This window comes from Triticum urartu, chromosome 5 (assembly GCF_003073215.2).
Source record: "Triticum urartu cultivar G1812 chromosome 5, Tu2.1, whole genome shotgun sequence".
Classification (NCBI taxonomy): domain Eukaryota; kingdom Viridiplantae; phylum Streptophyta; class Magnoliopsida; order Poales; family Poaceae; genus Triticum; species Triticum urartu.
The window spans coordinates 613,044,681-613,052,478 of NC_053026.1; positions in this window are offsets into that span (position 1 = coordinate 613,044,681).

Below are 7,798 nucleotides of genomic sequence, written 5' to 3' on the forward strand. Positions count from 1 at the left end.
ATTAACTATGGGTTCCATTTCTTTAATATCTTTCAAAGTAACTCCTACTTTAGATCCATATTGAGAGATTCGGTTGTGGATTTTTTATCCAAATTTTCAATTAACTCTATGGTAGCAACCTTATTTTCAATAATCCCAAGCCTTTGCATTACATGCTTCAAAGTTAATATAGTTCCATTAACCGAGAGAGGGGTGAGCCAAATAAATCTAACATAGCATTATAAGAATCAAAAGTATGGCTACCCAAAAAAGTTCCCTCCGTAATAGTATCAAGAACATAACGGTGCCAAGGAGTAATGCCTACATAAAAATTGCGAAGAAGAATGGAAGTAGATTGCTTTCTAGTGGATCTATTTTGAGCGTTGCAAATTCTATACCAAGCATCTTTTAAATTTTCTCCCTCCCTTTGCTTAAAATTTAGAATTTCGTTCTCGGGAGACAACGGAGAAGATAAGGGACTAGCCATAACGACAAGCAAACAAGCTAACACACAAGCAAACAAAAAGGAAGCGGGCAAAAAGAGGCAAATAGAGAGGGAGGATAGAGAGAGAGAGAGAGAGGGCGAATAAAACGGCAAGGGCGAATTGGGGGGAGAGGAAAACGAGAGGCAAATGGCAAATAATGTAATGCGGGAGATAAGGGTATGTGATGGGTACTTGGTATGTTGACTTTTGCGTATACCTCCCCGGCAACGGCGCCAAAAATCCTTCTTGCTACCTCTTTTAGCACTGCGTTGGTTTTCCTCGAAGAGGAAGGGATGATGCAGCAAAGTAGCGTAAGTATTTCCCTCAGTTTTTGAGAACCAAAGTATCAATCCAGTAGGAGGCTATGCGCGAGTCCCTCGCACCTGCACAAAACAAATAAATCCTCGCAACCAACACAAATAGGGGTTGTCAATCCCTATAGGGCCACTTACGAGAGTGATATCTGATAGATATGATAAGATAATATTTTTGGTATTTTTACGATAAAGATGCAAAGTAAAATAAAGGCAAAAAAATAGCAAAGTAAATAACTAAGTAGTAGGAGATTAATATGATAAAGATAGACCCGGGGGCCATAGGTTTCACTAGTGGCTTCTCTCGAGAGCATAAGTATTCTACGATGGGTGAACAAATTACTGTTGAGCAATTGACAGAATTGAGCATAGTTATGAGAATATCTAGGTATGATCATGTATATAGGCATGACGTCCGAGACAAGTAGACCGGCTCCTGCCTGCATCTAATACTATTACTCCACTCATCGACCGCCATCCAACATGCATCTAGAGTATTAAGTTAAAAACAGAGTAACGCCTTAAGCAAGATGGCATGATGTAGAGGGATAGACTCATGCAATATGAAGAAACCCCATCATGTTATCCTCCATAACAACAATACAATATGTGCCTTGCTGCCCCTACTATCACTGGGAAAGGACACCGCAAGATTGAACCCAAAGCTAAGCACTTCTCCCATTGCAAGAAAGATGAATCTAGTAGGCCAAACCAAACTGATAATTCGAAGAGACTTGCAAAGATAACCAATCATACATAAAAGAATTCCGAGAAGATTCAAATATTATTCATAGATAGACTTGATCATAAACCCACAATTCATCGGTCTCAACAAACACACCGCAAAAAGAAGATTACATCGAATAGTTCTCCACAAGAGAGGGGGAGAACATTGTATTGAGATCCAAAAAGAGCGAAGAAGCCATCAAGCTACTAACTATGGACCCGTAGGTCTGAAGTAAACTACTCACACTTCATCGGAGAGGCTATGGTGTTGATGTAGAAGCCCTCCGTGATCGATGCCCCCTCCGGCGAAGCTCCGAAATAGGCCCCAAGATGGGATCTCGTGGATACAGAAAGTTGCGATGATGGAATTAGGTTTTTGGCTCCGTATCTGATCATTTGGGGGACGTGGGTATATATAGGAGGAAGAAGTACGTCGGTGGAGCAACAGGGGGCCCACGAGGGTGGAGGGCGCGCCTGGGGGCAGGGGGTTGGCGCGCCCCCTACCTCGTGGCCTCCTGTTACGTGGCTTGACGTAGGGTCCAAGTCTTCTGAGTTGTATTCGATGAGAAAATCACGTTCCCGAAGGTTTCATTCCGTTTGGACTCCGTTTGGTATTCCTTTTCTTCGAAACCCTAAAACAGGCAAAAAACATCAATTTTGGGCTGGGCCTCCGGTTAATAGGTTAGTCCCAAAAATAATATAAATGTGGATAATAAAGCCCAATAATGTCCAAAACATTAGATAATATAGCATGGAGCAATCAAAAATTATAGATACGTTGGAGATGTATCAATAGACCACTCATCCAGGGTGTATGACCATAAAAGATATTATTCATATAAATAGAACAACCATTATTCTCTGGTTTAAATGAATAACCATCTTGCTTCAAACAAGATCCAGATATAATGTTCATGCTTAACGCTATCACCAAATAACAACTATTCAGGTCTAAAACTAACCCCGAAGGTAGATGTAGAGGTAGCGTGCCGATGGTGATCACATCGACTTTGGAATCATTTCCCACGCACTGAAGAAAATATGCCCTAGAGGAAATAATAAAGTTGTTATTTATATTTCCTTATATCATGATAAATGTTTATTATTCATGATAGAATTGTATTAACCGGAAACTTAGTACATGTGTGAATACATAGACAAACAGAATGTCACTAGCATGCCTCTACTTGACTAGCTCGTTGAATCAATGATGGTTATGTTTCCTAACCATAGACATGAGTTGTCATTTGATTAAAAAGATCACATCATTAGAGAATGATGTGATTGACTTGATCCAACCGTTAGCTTAGCAGGATGATCGTTTAGTTTGTTACTATTGCTTTCTTCATGACTTATACATGTTCCAATGACTATGAGATTATGCAACTCCCGAGTACCCGAGGAAAACTTTGTGTGCTACCAAACATCACAACATAACTGGGTGATTATAAAGGTGCTCTACAGGTGTCTCTGATGGTAGTTGTTGAATTGGCATAGATCGATATTAGGATTTGTCACTCCAATTGCCGGAGAGGTATCTCTGGTCCCTCTCGGTAATGCACATCACTATAAGCCTTGCAAGCATTATGACTAATGAGTTAGTTGCGGGATGATGCATTACGGAACGAGTAAAGATACTTTCCGGTAACGAGATTGAACTAGGTATGAGATACCGAAGATCGAATCTCGGGCAAGTATCATACGGATGACAAAGGGAACAACATATACCGCTATGCGGTTTGACCGGTAAAGATCTTCGTAGAATATGTACGAGCCAATATGAGCATCTAGGTTCCGTTATTGACCGGAGACGAGTCTCGGTCATGTCTACATAGTTCTCAAACCCGTAGGGTCCGCACGCTTAAAGTTCGGTGACGATCGGTAATATGAGTTTATGTGTTTTGATGTACCAAAGGTATTTCGGAGTCCCGGATATGATCATGGACATGACGAGGAGTCTCGAAATGGTCGAGACATAAAGATCGATATATTAGAAGCCTATATTTGGACATCGGAATAGTTCCGGGTGAAATTGGGATTTTACCGGAGTACCTGGAGGTTACCGGAACCCCCCGGTAAAGGTATGGGCCTTATTGGGCCTTAGTGGAGAGAGTGAGAGGAGACTAGGGCAGGCCGCGCACCCCCTCTCCCTCTGGTCCGAATTGGACTAGGAGGGGGCGGCGCCCCCCTTTCCTTCCTCCCTATCTCCCCCTTCCTTCTCTCCTAGTCCAACTAGGAAAGGGGGGAATCCTACTCCCGGTGGGAGTTAGACTCCTCCTGGCGCGCCCTGCTAGGGCTGGTCAGCCTCCCCCCTTGCCCCTTTATATACGGGGGAAGGGGGCACCCCAAGACACACAAATTGATCAGTTGATCTTTTAGCCGTGCGCGGTGCCCCCTCCACCATAATCCACCTCGGTCATGTCGTAGTGGTTCTTAGGCGAAGGCCTACGTCTGTAGCATAATCATCACCCTCATCACGCCGTCGTGCTAACGGAACTCTCCCTTGAAGCTCTGCTGGATCGGAGTTCGTGGGACATCACCGAGCTGAACGTGTGCTGAACTCGGAGGTGCCCTACGTTCGGTACTTGGATCGATCAGGTCATGAAGACGTACGACCACATCAACCGTGTTCTCATAACGCTTCCGCTTACGGTCTACGAGGGTACGTGGCTGAAACTCTCCCCTCTCGTTGCTATGCATTGTTGGGGAACATAGTAATTTCAAAAAAATTCCTACGCACACACAGGATCATGGTGATGCATAGCAACGAGAGGAGAGAGTGTGTCCACGTACCATCGTAAACCGACTGCGGAAGCGTTAGCACAACGCAGTTGATGTAGTCGTACGTCTTCACGATCTGACCGATCCAAGTACTGAACGCACGACACCTCCGAGTTCTGCACACGTTCAACTCGATGACGTCCCGCGAGCTCCGATCCAGCAAAGCTTCACAGGAGAGTTTCGTCAGCACGACGGCATGCTGACGGTGATGATGATGCTACCGACGCAAGGCTTCGCCTAAGCACCGCTACGATATAATCGAGGTGGATTATGGTGGAGGGGGGCACCGCACACGGCTAAGAGATCAATGATCAATTGTTGTGTCTCCAAGGGGTGCCCCCCGTATATAAAGGAGTGGAGGAGGGGGAGGCCGGCCCTCTCTATGGCGCGCCCTAGGGGAGTCCTACTCCCACCGGGAGTAGGATTCCCCCTTTCCTAGTAGAACTAGGAGCCCTTCCAAGTAGTAGGAGTAGGAGAGAAGGAAAGGGAAAAGAGAAGAGAAGGAAGGAGGGGGCGGCGCCCCTCCCCCTAGTCTAATTCGGACTAAGCATTGGGGGCGCGCAACCTCTCCTCTCTCTTTCCCCTAAAGCCCAACAAGGCCCATATACTCCCCGGCGAATTCCCGTAACTCTTCGGTACTCCGAAAAATACCCGAATCACTCGGAACCTTTCCGATGTCCGAATATAGTCGTCCAATATATCGATCTTTATGTCTCAACCATTTCGAGACTCCTCTCATGTCCCCGATCTCATCCGGGACTCCGAACTACCTTCGGTACATCAAAACACATAAACTCATAATACAAATCGTCATCGAACGTTAAGCGTGCAGACCCTACGGGTTCGAGAACTATGTAGACATGACCGAGACACGTCTCCGGTCAATAACCAATAGCGGAACCTGGATGCTCATATTGGCTCCTACATATTCTACGAAGATCTTTATCGGTCGAACCGCATAACAACATACGTTGTTCCCTTTGTCATCGGTATGTTACTTGCTCGAGATTCGATCGTCAGTATCTCAATACCTAGTTCAATCTTGTTACCGGCAAGTCTCTTTACTCGTTCCGTAATACATCATCCCACAACTAACTCATTAGTTACAATGCTTGCAAGGCTTATAGTGATGTGTATACCGAGTGGGCCCAGAGATACCTCTCCGACGATCGGAGTGACAAATCCTAATATCGAAATACGCCAACTAAACAAGTACCTTCGGAGACACCTGTAGAGCACCTTTATAATCACCCAGTTACGTTGTGAAGTTTGGTAGCACACAAAGTGTTCCTTCGGTAAATGGGAGTTTCATAATCTCATAGTCATAGGAACATGTATAAGTCATGAAGAAAGCAATAGCAACATACTAAACGATCAAGTGCTAAGCTAACAGAATGGGTCAAGTCAATCACATCATTCTCCTAATGATGTGATCCCATTAATCAAATGAAAACTCGTGTCTATGGTTAGGAAACTTAACCATCTTTGATTAACGAGCTAGTCAAGTAGAGGCATACTAGTGACACTATGTTTGTCTATGTATTCACACATGTATTATGTTTCCGGTTAATACAATTCTAGCATGAATAATAAACATTTATCATGAAATAAGGAAATAAATAATAACTTTATTATTGCCTCTAGGGTATATTTCTTTCAGTCTCCCACTTGCACTAGAGTCAATAATCTAGTTCACATCGCCATGTGATTTAACACCAATAGTTCACATCACCATGTGATTAACACCCATAGTTCACATCGTCATGTGACCAACACCCAAAGGGTTTACTAGAGTCAATAATCTAGTTCACATCGCTATGTGATTAACACCCAAAGAGTACTAAGGTGTGATCATGTTTTGCTTGTGAGAGAAGTTTAGTCTACGGGTTTGCCACGTTCAGATCCATATGTATTTTGCAAATTTCTATGTTAACAATGCTCTGCACGGAGCTACTCTAGCTAATTGCTCCCACTTTCAAAATGTATCCAGATTGAGACTTAGAGTCATCTGGATCAGTGTCAAAATTTGCATCGACATAACCCTTTACGACGAACCTTTTGTCACCTCCATAATCGACAAACATATCCTTATTCCACTAAGGATAATTTTGACCGATGTCCAATGATCTACTCCTAGATCACTATTGTACTCCCTTGCTAAACTCAGTGTAGGGTATACAATAGATCTGGTACATGGCATGACATACTTTATAGATACTATGGCTGAGGCATAGGGAATGACTTTCATTCTCTTTCTATCTTCTGCCGTGGTCGGGCTTTGAGTCTTACTCAATTTCACACCTTGTAACACAGGTAAGAACTCTTTCTTTGACTGTTCCATTTTGAACTACTTCAAAATCTTGTCAAGGTATGCACATTGAAAAATCTTATCAAGTGTCTTGATATATCTCTATAGATCTTGATGCTCAATATGTAAGTAGCTTCACCGAGGTCTTTCTTTGAAAAACTCTTTTCAAATACTCCTTTATACTTTCCAGAAAATTCTACATTATTTCCGATTAACAATATGTCATTCACATATACTTATCAGAAATGCTGTAGTGCTCCCACACACTTTCTTGTAAATACAGGCTTCACCGCAAGTCTGTATAAAACAATATGCTTTGATCACTTTATCAAAGTATATATTCCAACTCCGAGATGCTTGCACCAGTCCATAGATGGATCACTGGAGCTTGCACACTTTGTTAGCGCCTTTAGGATTGACAAAACCTTATTGTTGCATCATACACAACTCTTCTTTAACAAATCCATTAAGGAATGCAGTTTTGACATCCATTTGCCAGATTTCATAAAATGCGGCAACTGCTAACATGATTCGGACAGACTTTTAAGCATCGATACGAGTGAGAAAATCTCATCGTAGTCAACACCTTGAACTTGTCGAAAACATTTTGCGACAATTCGAGCTTTGTAGATAGTAACATTACTATCAGCATCCGTCTTCCTCTTGAAGATCCATTTATTCTCAATGACTCACCGATCATTGGGCAAGTCAATCAAAGTTCATACTCTGTTCTCATACATGGATCCCATCTCAGATTTCATGGCCTCGAGCCATTTCGCGGAATCTGGGCTCATCATCGCTTCCTCATACTTTGTAGGTTCATCATGGTCAAGTAACATGACCTCCAGAAAAGGATTACCGTACCACTCTGGTGCGGCATCTCACTCTGGTTTACCTACGATGTCCATGATTATCGTATCACTCTGGTGCGCATCTCACTCTGGTTTACCTACGATGTCCGGCAAGTAACTTGATCTGAAGTTACATGATCATCATCATTATCTTCCTCACTAATTGGTGTAGGAGTCACAGGAACAGATTTCTGTGATGAACTACTTTCCAATTAGGGAGCAAGTATAGTTACCTCATCAAGTTCTACTTTCCTCCCACTCACTTCTTTCAAGAGAAACTCATTCTCGAGAAAGGATCCATTCTTAGCAACGAATGTCTTGCCTTCAGATCTGTGATAGAAGGTGTACCCAACT